Source organism: Mytilus californianus, unplaced genomic scaffold (assembly GCF_021869535.1).
Source record: "Mytilus californianus isolate M0D057914Y unplaced genomic scaffold, xbMytCali1.0.p SCAF_13, whole genome shotgun sequence".
In the NCBI taxonomy this organism is placed as follows: Eukaryota; Metazoa; Mollusca; class Bivalvia; order Mytilida; family Mytilidae; genus Mytilus; species Mytilus californianus.
The window spans coordinates 45854865-45866462 of NW_026262615.1; the positions used below are offsets into that span (position 1 = coordinate 45854865).

General features: G+C 31.2%; 1 pseudogene; it reads right to left on the reverse strand.

The window, feature by feature from the left end:
* The window catches only part of LOC127723759 (uncharacterized), a 148785-nt pseudogene that overhangs the window by 27944 nt on the left and 109243 nt on the right, over positions 1-11598 (reverse strand).

Below are 11598 nucleotides of genomic sequence, written 5' to 3' on the forward strand. Positions count from 1 at the left end.
ATCGGACAGATAATAACATTTATTTGGTAAATATGGTATGCACTACCTGTGTTTTATGCAAAAAGTTGATTTTTATTTTTAGAATTCCATTTAAATGAGTTGAAATTATATCAAGTTAAATATGACACTTCAAACTTTATAAAAAATAGAGGCCCCGATAGAAATTCTCTGATCATAATATGTTTTAGTCAAAACATGCCGTACAAATATATACTCTTGCTAGATTAAAGATCTTTCCGTATTCCTCAACTGGATCATCAATCAAGTTATGACAGTACTGGTCAAATTTGATTGCCTGTTTTAATATTGAGGATATTTATATTACTCTTCATTTGTATTCTTCAATATGCAGATGTAAGACTATCGGCATTGAGCAAAAGTGTTCCGGTTCTTGGATTACTTTAAACTTGCACTAAGATACAACTTTTGTCTATGTGATTAGACTAGCTTAATGACTTTGAGATGGTGACCCTCAATATAACCTCTTATCCTGTTTTGAATGGTTTATTGTTATAAACACCTATCATATTTGTATATAAGTGTGATGTCATGCACAAGCCAATTGATATCACATTTTTTTCAAATGCATTGGTTATTGAATCCATTAATCTTTCCTTGCGTATTGAATTTGAATTTGATCTTGATAATATGATTATGTTCTAACGTCATTAATTAAGAATTCAAAATGCATGAATATCAACCTTGGTAACTAACATTGAAAAACAACATTTCTTTTCACCTAAAAGATATTAACAAACTGTGTTTATTTATGATCAAAAGTCATCACACACATCTGAATTCATCTCAAAATGTATTTGTAAAACTGTAATACTCATAATTCAAAACTCAATTTTGACGACGACAGTATATTATATTGATAGCGTTTGATTTTTATCATTTTTAATGAACTTCCCCTCTTTTTAATTTGCCTTGGCGTTCCGTTTTTTTTTAAACTTTTTTATTACACAAAACCTCTTTCAGTTCATTTCTGAATATTTAACAAATATGAGTACTATGTAGATTAGGAAATAACAAACGTATAATGTAATACCGAAAGTAAAGTTTTCTCCTTAAATTCATGATATATGGCACGTTTTAGATGAAACGGTATTAATTGGATTAGGAATATGGTTGAAACTTCCTTGCTTATCGTTTAATTTTTTAGACTTTAGGTTGTTTTTTTATATGTAATTTGCTCAGAAATATTTTATCTCCGTCTTAACAAAATTCTTTGATTTTAAGATAAAATGGCTAGTGAGACACCAACACCGATACAGAGTTCCATCCCGGTTGATTTGAAGAAAAGAATAGGTGAAATGCAACATGTGTCACATATAGGTAAGATGATTGAAGGTTTGAATATAAGATTCTTGCTTCTCTACTTTTTTTTCTCTCATAAAATATCAATTATATGTACACAAACCGGGATTGTTTATATTGCGTTTGTACACGTGGCAAAGTTCGTTTCAAATAATTTAGTATAATAATTTAATATTGTTATAATGTGTTACTAGCATCGTTATTTTAACAGATAGTATAACACATATAAAACATTGTATTTACATTTGACTAGGTCCATCTGGAGACTTAGAAGACAACAAGAAAAGATGGCTCGTGGTTGGAATTTGTTTGCACAGTATTTTATCGCCATTATTACGAAAATTTGTAGACAATGTTGTAAACAACTTTTACAACGCACTCAAGCTCTCCGATCAAATCGACATACAAACCCACCCGAGACATCTTCGGAAATATGGCGTTGCAAATTTCGAACTCAATTATGAAACAATCAATAATAACAAGTCTACTTATGGTTATCAAAAAGCCCGTTATGACTACAAAGTACAGAATGGTGTTGATTTGTCTAAATTATTCCTTCAGACACATATGGCCCATTACACAGCATTTGACGAGTCGTGTGATTCCTCAGCATTGCTTGGATTGATTGTAAACATCGATAAGTTTCATGTTAATGTTCAGAAGACTGCACGAGATGTAAGATATTCAAATATTATTATTGAACGTTTGCAAATTCTGTCATGTATTGTAAATTCAGTAATTGATGCGTTCGTTCATTATTGCGAATCCATCCTTGACCTGTGGCAAAAATGTGAAATCAAATTAATGCGATTGCAAAAGTTTTATAAACGGAAATCACTGCTGAAATTATGAATGCAAGTTTATATTATTGCGAACCTGATAATAAAATTGAAAATGGAAACTGAGATTGTGTCAAAGAGACAACAACCCGGCCAAATAGCAGAAAACAGAAAAAGGCAACAAATAGATCTTCAACACAGCGAGCGAGAAAATCCCGCTAACCGGATGCGGGCTTCAGCTGAAAATGATTTTGCTTTTTACCATAAATGAAAACATCGCAATGATGTCTGAATCTGAATTAACAGTATATTGAATTGTTTGTTTTTAATGTACATTTTAAATGTAGCAGTGCGTTGAGTTAAGATGAAGGAGTTCCCATTTTGACACAAACGATTCTACCACCTCGCCCTTGGATATGTTTTTATCCATACAGAAATGCGTAAATTTAAATAACAATTCGCAATATTACAGTGAAATGGAAGAGCGGTTTGTCCCTGTGATATAGGGATAATATCAAACTCTAAGGCATATTAAAAAAGGGAAAGTCCATTAAAACTGACAAAATTAAATGTTATCAATCTAATTTTCTTTTCTAGTTTAGAAAAAAGTGCGTCGGACGCATGTTATTTATTAAGTATTTTTTTCAGCACTGGGTCATTGCCGCTGCTGCTGGACTATCAGTTGCATGGGGTACCATCAGCTCAGTAGTTCGGTACTGTCATGATTTAAACATTTTTGTTTAAACAATCCGTTTTTAAATTTATAAATTTTCAAGAAACTAGGTTTTCAAATCTCTCAGACAAAGATGACTTAGATGGCTTTGGCTAATAAATTAAGGTTTTGTTTTCGCGTCGTAGAGCTATTCAGTTGAATAACTTCCCATAATCTCCAATTCTCATAATCCCTTCGGACGCATGCCATTTGCTAAATGTTGTTTTTACTTTTTATAGCACTGGATTGATACTGCGGCTGGTGTTTTTCTTTTTTGTATATCCCTAGTAGAATTTTTTATTGTACGATCATTCTCATTAGTTACGATGAATCAACATTTCAAAAATCCTTTCAACTTGATATTCATGATTAAGAATTGCAGCTTTTGTTATTCAAACTGTTTCTGAAACTTCTGGACAAATTGTACTAAGTGGGCTATAATTGTATTGCTTGAGGCAAATTTATAATCAGAAAGTGATATTGCCTGCCAATATTTCAACAGTAGGTCTTTTGTAATACAAAACTTTAAGAAAATGCAAATCATCCTTTTATTTTCAAAAAAGTATTGCTTTATTCGTAATAAAGGAAATATTGATAATCAAGTTGATATAGTTAACATTGGTTTGAAGTGAACATTTCCTATTGGTAAACCATAAACTCTTCATATATATTTCTTTTTATATCTAGCAACATATTTTTCGGTCACATATTAGTTTGCCTTTATCACAATGCATGTGAAGTTTGCGGCCGGTTCGTTTTTCGTTATTCGATATATAATATCCAACAGCTGCTAGCAGTCGGTTTGATACTCAAATTTCTGAGATGAAAGTAATAAATATCTAAACATTCGATAACATTAAAAGTTAAAATGAGTAAAAAGAGACGTAGGAAATCTTGTTGTGACCAAACCGAGTTATCGTAAATTCTCGTTGTCCTCACATACAAACACTTCTGTGAATTGGTTATTTTTTCTATGAAATATAGATTTTTATCAAAAAATGCAATCAAAGATGTACATTTCAAAGATGATTTTTCAAGAAACAAAAACAGACGGCCACTTTAATAAGATTTGAAAATATGAATAGAAATAACAATGGAAAGCCGAAAAAAAAAGATTCTTTTGATTGACTGAATATTTAAAATATATAAAGATATAGGGACCATGGGTGTTAGATAGATCTTCCTAATCTCAATCTTCATAATATTACCTAAATTTTCGACGATTTTAGCTGAAAAGTGACAATTTAAACACTCCGTTGATATCGAAGATGACATTATTCTGATACGATTTGTATAAATATATAGGCTAAAAGATGATTGAATTTTATGGACATTAAAAAAACCAGGGGTCCCACCGTCATTTAAGCGATCTCCGGTATATTTGAACCCTCCGAAAACATAGAAGACAAAAAGTTTACCAAAATTACTTTGTTTTTTTTTGTATCTTGATATTAACTAACCATCAGCTTAATATAATGAAGATTGAGAGATCAGGAAGGACTAGTCATTGCCATGTGTCCTTTTACCTAAATTGTAGACGGTTATTTGCTGAGAAGTGAAATTTTCTTTTTCTTTTTTTTGGCTTTCCATAATTATTTCTATTTATATGTTTAAATGTTACCAGAGTGATCTTGTGCTTTTGTTTCTAGAAGTATCATGCATCAAAGTACATCTTTGATTGCATTTCATTGATACAAACTATATTTCATAAAGACAAAAGTGCGATTTACATAAGGGTAACGAGAATTTACGACAGCTGCAAGGGGTTTGTAATACGATTTCCTACATATCTTTTGACTCTTTTTAACTATGTCATGCTTTTAATTTTAACGAATATTTGAATTTTTATTATTTTCAACAAAGAAATTTGAATATCGAACTGACTGCTAGGAGCCTGTTGGATATTGAATATCGAATAATGAATAACGAAACAGCCGTTAACTTCACATTCATTATTTTAAATCAAAAACAGCAGCAGCACTTTGTCAATAACCTAGTTAAATCTACCTTTGTTCTTGTTTCAATTTCTTGTACAAATAGAATATGACTATTTATACATATATATCTTTTATCTAATTCAGGTCAGATCAGCTGTCAGGAATTCGTGGGCTCACTGTAACTTTACAGAATGGAATACAATGAAGTTTAACTTTTCACTACAACAAATTGAAGATTTTATTTATCTTCTTAACTTAAATGGGCCTGAGGAGAGTCAAATCATCGCAGAACTAAACAAATGGAGAACAAATGGTAACTTAAAATTTATCTAAGATTGGTACACAACACTACTGGGAGATAACTCTGTAAAATCAGCCGAGGGTTTTGATCACGTTCTATTAAGGAAATATTAAGCTTCTCAATGATCAGAATTAGTGTTTGTCAAGCTGCTATATATCCAATGAAATTTATCCGATAAAGTGTTTGGTTAAAGTTTTTTTTTAATTTTATATTTTTGTCAAGGGTCAAATAAATATTTTGTCAAAATTGAAATTTAAAGGAGCCAAATTAATTGAAGTCAAGGTGTTTTGTACCCCGTTAAGTTAAGTATTATACGTTCAACAGTGTTTGATCTCATTTTTTACATTTTTGACTTTTATCTCCTTATGTTTTGTTTTTTTTTGTGGACAAATAGATTGACGAACAGAACAAACTGAAATATAGTATACACATGCAAGATAACAAAATAGCTGTTATATCGTTTCTCAGTATTGTAAATGGTCGGTATGTTTTAATGTGGAAAACGACATCGAATGGACGTATGTTTTGTTATTTAACAGATTCTGTCTTATTCTCGATTGTGACATTTTGACTGAGTGTGAAGTCGCATGGCGGTTAGTTTATAAATGACGAGTGATGCTTTGACGCTTTCTATGTCGATGTTACCGACTCGCTCCTTTTGAAATTCGGTCAATTCTCTAAGAATGTGTTAGTTACCCTGATGTGTTTCTTTTCAAGATTTTAACTTCAGTTAAAAGTAAAATAACAAAAAATCCGTACACCGAGGAAACTTCAAAACGGAAAGTCCCTAATCAAATAGCAAAATTAAAAGCTCAAACACATCAAACGAATTGATAATAACTGTCATATGCATGACTTGGTACAGGTATTTTCTTATGCAGAAAATGGTGGATTAAACCTGGTTTTATAGCTAACTAAACCTCTCACTTGTATGACAGTCGCATTTATCGTTTGCAATTACAATTTTGTTACAGTTTTCACATTTCTTTCATAGGCAAGCAAAACATATATATTTTTATTCATATGAACACATCGAATATTTTATCACATTGAGATATTAGTGAATAAAACATTTACTTCTGTCTTAAAGTTGACAAGTTGTAAAGAAGACAAAACTATTGCAAACTTTTTTGAAATAAAATTCTTTGTGTCAACTAAAGCAGTACTTTTGTTATTGTGTTAAAAAAAATGTTAAAACATTTCAAAAGACAGCGAGTTTTAATCAACATATTCATAAGCATGCCATACATATATCAGTTAATTTGCGTAACTGTTCTTTATTGATTGTAGATATACTTACATACATAACATTGCGATGTTCTCAGGCGCACAATTAACATATGAATTAACTATATTTACGAAAATAAACAAAACAATCATGTGTTGTATATGGCGTCTCAATCTAAAAGTAACCTGAGGCTACGACATGTCAGTTGTAGATGCGATATTGATAATTAACCGTTGAAAAGTTATACAGTGTGTTGTCTTAAAAACTGATTGATATGATATATCTACCCACAACATAATTAACATGATATTTCGAAAGTAACCTAATCGAAAGTATCATCCATAACATGTCAATGCTCAGTGTTGAAGGCCGTACCTTGACCTATAATGGTTTACTTTTATAAATTGTAACTTGGATGGAGAGTTGTCTCATTGGCACGTATACCACATCTTCCTATATCTAAATATAGAATTGTTTGTGACTTTTCCTTTTTCAATTTAAGTCACAATATATTTTCTTTATCTTATCAATTTGGAAATTCTGATACTCCAAGGTGAGTTAAAGGGAAATACATTCCTTTAGATATGCACTATCTAATTTATATACCGTCAATAATTTTCATTTTCTGCAAAAAGAGGCAGAATGTGAATTCTATTTTACCGATCCCATTAAAGTGGGATATTCATTTCTTATGCGTTTAGTTTTAAATACGCCCTATGGCTCATTTGTAATTTGAAATAAAACTCACTAATTAATCGTGATATCAACTTTAGAAATCACTGTACAGTTAAAATAAACAATATTACTGTACATGTAATTGCGTGAAGCAAGACACAAATTAATTGTTACTGTGTATAAAAAATACAAGTCATTGTGTAAATAATTTATTATATCAATTTTATGAACGGGTTGCTATTTTTTTTTCTCTTGTATGTTGACATTTTAACTCAAGCTTGCAGATTTTTGTTTTGCAGAGTGAATCAATAAGATAGTATATTTTTGTTTTATAAAATTTGACGTGTTTTAAAAATGTTATGAACAGTCTTGCTTTGTAAGTTGTAATCCCCATAATGTCCTTTTGTTGATGCGATAAGTTAACAAATGTTTTAAAAGTAAAATTTGCGTTAACCATGTTTTCTGGTATTTCAATCTAGTAAACGGAGATAAGGATTGTTTCTGTCTATTGAAAATGGAAAATTGAAAAGAAAAACCACTATTGACAACATCACACAATAATTATCAAATGAGTTGAATGTTTCAGTAAACTGTCGTTTGCATTTTAATTAAGGAAAATAATGACCGTACACAGGTCATTATATTATGCCTGAGGCACATTTAATTGGAACTTAGTACCGTCCGGGTTGATTCTTCAAAAGAATGACCCACCGTACTGAAAGGAAATAATTTCATATAGGTATATAAAAAACATCGAAGTATATGCATTTATCCATATTAGCAGCTATATATAGGAGCCAGTACGCCAGTGTGTCTAGTTCATTGGCATGATTGGTATCTCCATAATTATTGCTCGTTAAGTATTGTTGTTTAAGTCAGGCTGTTGGTTTCTCCCTTTGAATTATTCTATTTTGTCTTCCCGGGGCCTTATATAGTTTACTATGCGGTATTTATTTAAAATTGACCTGAAATCATTCACATCTTTTTGAAGTGGTTTTAAAGCAGTATTGGAATATAAACCAAAAATTATACTTTGCCAAAATGTTTATATAAAAATAAGAAGATGTGCAATGAGACAACTCTCAACAAGAGACAAAATGACACAGAAATTAACAACTATAGTATATATTGTGATACATTCAAAATATAACAAAGATAACATGTGTGTGTGTGTGTGTATTTAGCCATAACAATATCTGACTGTCTTGAAGGGATTTTTCAGTTCTATTTTTAAGCTGTCTCGTTTTATCTGCAAAAAAAGGAACGGTCTGTTTTCACTCAATCTGCGATGCTTAAGGTGAACCAAGAAATGCCGTTTTACTATTTTTTTCCTAATTTAATTTTATATTATGAAGTATTTTTGAAAACATGCGATACACGCGATATATGAGAGGCTGGATTGGGGTCTTCAATTCGGTATTTGCTAATTTTTTTAAGCATTTTTTTTTCTATTTTCAAAAATTCTGCCTACCATTCTCTTTTTTTTTATATATATATTTGAGAACCTTATTATTCTCTATTCTTTATTTTTTTGCTTGGTCTATTTATCTCTTTTCTTGATTTTGTTGGCCTTATTCTCTATTCTGTAAACCTCATATATAGATATCATATTATATAGAGAGCAAGGATACACTGTGCAACGGAATGGTCGATAAGGTGTCTACATGAAGATTTAGGAATACTTTACAGTAATATTGTCAACAGTTTACCGGTAAACCGGTTAACAACCGGAAGGACTGAATATCGAATACCAAAAACGCTTATACGTTACCCGGACATTTTTTTAAAATTTTTTATAGATTTGCTATAAATGTGTATTTGAATCCTTAAAAAAAAATGTTGAATTTTAAAATGATCATCGTAATAATTAATTTGACACAGCAATTGGCCAGGCCAGTGTATTAATCGCTATTGTTAATCCTGAAAACATTCAGATTTTACAAATTAATTAGCACAAAGACAACTTGTCTATAAGCTCGGGACACGATCTAAAGTGAATATGATTAGAAGATATGTATTGTTAGCAGTTCTTAACTGATTTACTTCATTATTTCAATTTTGATTGAATATTGCGTAAACCTACATGTAAATATGCCACCTCCATCGTCAAAGGTTTTGTCACACTTTAAGCGAAATGCCGACTCAAAAATGGTGAATGCAAATCATGGGAATGTAATTCATGTATAATGGGCGGTACGAGTAACACGCTTAATCATGTCAAATTTAAATAATCCACAGAATTTTGTGAGACACGAGAAAAAAATTACACAATCAACGGTTTCCGAAAAAATGAATTTCTTTTTCTCAATCTGAATTTAATACAAACACCATACTAGATATGGTAGCATTGGATTATTAAAAGTAAAATTTCACTTTGAATGCCCAAAGCCAAGCCTCAAAGGCTCGTGTATGGTAAGGGCCGATCTCTCTGCACGTTAAAGAACTATCGTACATGTAACAACACTCTGAGTTTTGGGTCTATGGGTGTGTTGGTGGTTCGCTGCAAGGCGATAGTATAACCATTATCCATTATACCTACGTTTTTCTGCTGATTTACGTACTTTGCAGCAACTCCCTGTTGTGTTAGTTGTTAATTTGATTTTGTCCTGAATGTATATGAAATGCAAGCTACTAAATGTTGAAAAACAAGAACCAATCAATCTATTTATTCATTTACTCTTATAAAAAGTTATCATTTATTTATATGAACTGCGATAACATTGTGTTGGGTGGTTAGTTTGTATCAAAGTGAATTAATTTGGACTATTACATATATCCTTCATATCAATTATCTTTGAATTCCTATAAAACAAGTATGTTTCTCATCATTGCGATTTTTAAAACAAACCTTTTATGGGAAAGGGAAGGATTTTGCACACTTAAAACTGGTTTAATTCAATCAAATTACTGTGTACCAAGACAGACAATATGCAATAGATGGTGTTCGGTATTGTATGGTAATTCATGTGATATGTATTATTATTTCTAGGTACTAGTTTCTTCCAAGGAACAACAATTGGTCTTGAGTTGGTCGATACCATCCGACAGCAGATACAACTACTTGTGGAATATGCGGAAGTTATTTGCAATTCAGGTGATACAGAGTTTTCACGAGTACACATAGAACTCACAGAGATGGGTAAAACATTTAGTCAGAGTGATAAAAGGATCTTAACTCTTGAAAATGTAAGTAGTTGATGTCATCAATCCACCATCAAATGTAACACAGAGTGAGGACACTGATTCTAAGATATTTCAATGGTGTTTCCTTTCTGTTTTTAGTCGTAAAATCCAACAGTGTTTATAGCTTTAACATAGTTTTCTCTTGGATTGTTAAGGTTTGACTCGTTTACAGCGCCGAACAAAACGCATTATGCATCAGTCGACAGTACAGGTAAATCTGAAGAATTAGTGGCTTTTGTATATTTGATACATATGACATTTAAAATATTTGTTACATTTGTTTGTGTAACTTATTGAGAAAAATATACTACGAAAAATTATATAAGCATCAAATATGAATAAGTGAAGAAAAAGTATACCCGAAAGAGGTAACAAACCGAAAATAAGATTATTGTGTCGGATTTTGTTCTGAGGTTTTTGGCCTTAGAACGGACACTTTAATCTTCTCAGTGTGCATTGCCTAAAAAAAACCTTTTTAAAAGTAAAGAAAATTCCTATCGTGAATGCAGAAAATTTTTTAACAAAAAGTTTGTTGTGCAGTTATTTATTCATACATGACAGCATATCCTTTTTTATTTTCAATTTCAAAAAGTCGTAAATAGCTTAGATGGAAACATTTCAAGGTAAAAAAAAAAAACCAGAGGGCATAGAATATTGTATACAAATCAATGGCAATTTAAAAACAAAAACATGTATTACATAAACACGCAATATCTTTACAAATTGTGACTTGGATGGAGAGTTGTCTCAATTGCACTCATATCACATCTTCTCATATCTAAGTAAAATGAATTCCAAATACATAATTTTTCATGTAATTCAAAGAAGAAGATTTATTAACCGTAAAAGCATATGACATCAAATACACCAACAAGAGGTTTTGATACGTATCCTGGGATACAAAATATAGCTAGCCAAGCAGGGTACAAAACATAAAAAAGTCAACCATGTTTGTTTGACATTTGGATTCGTTTTCAAAAGAATATGCTTATATCTAATTCATTTCAACTGTAGAAGAGGACAGCTGTTCCACTGGTAATCGTACCAGATCTCCGTTGTTTATGCATAACATGTATATTTCCGCGTCGAAGATCATTGTAGTTTTTATTTTGATAAGCTTTCATCCTAAACATCTTAGTGAAAAGGTCAAACATATATAGTATGGTCATTTAGAAAGGTGCACATCTACTATGAGATTACATATGAACCTGATTGACGTCACTCTATTTTCGGGATAGTGAGGTTAAATTTCCATTATGCTACATCAGGTTAAGGTTATAATGCAGGCCGAAACAAATGTGCTACTGTGACATCGTATGCTAAATATACTTTACAAAGTATCAGATTCCAAGCCCACTACTAAATTTGAACTGGTCGAAAACAGAAATGGGAACTTATATAATGTCATGTTTTTGTTTGATTTGATCATTGAACTTGGCTCTGACCTAAGTAGATATAAGAAG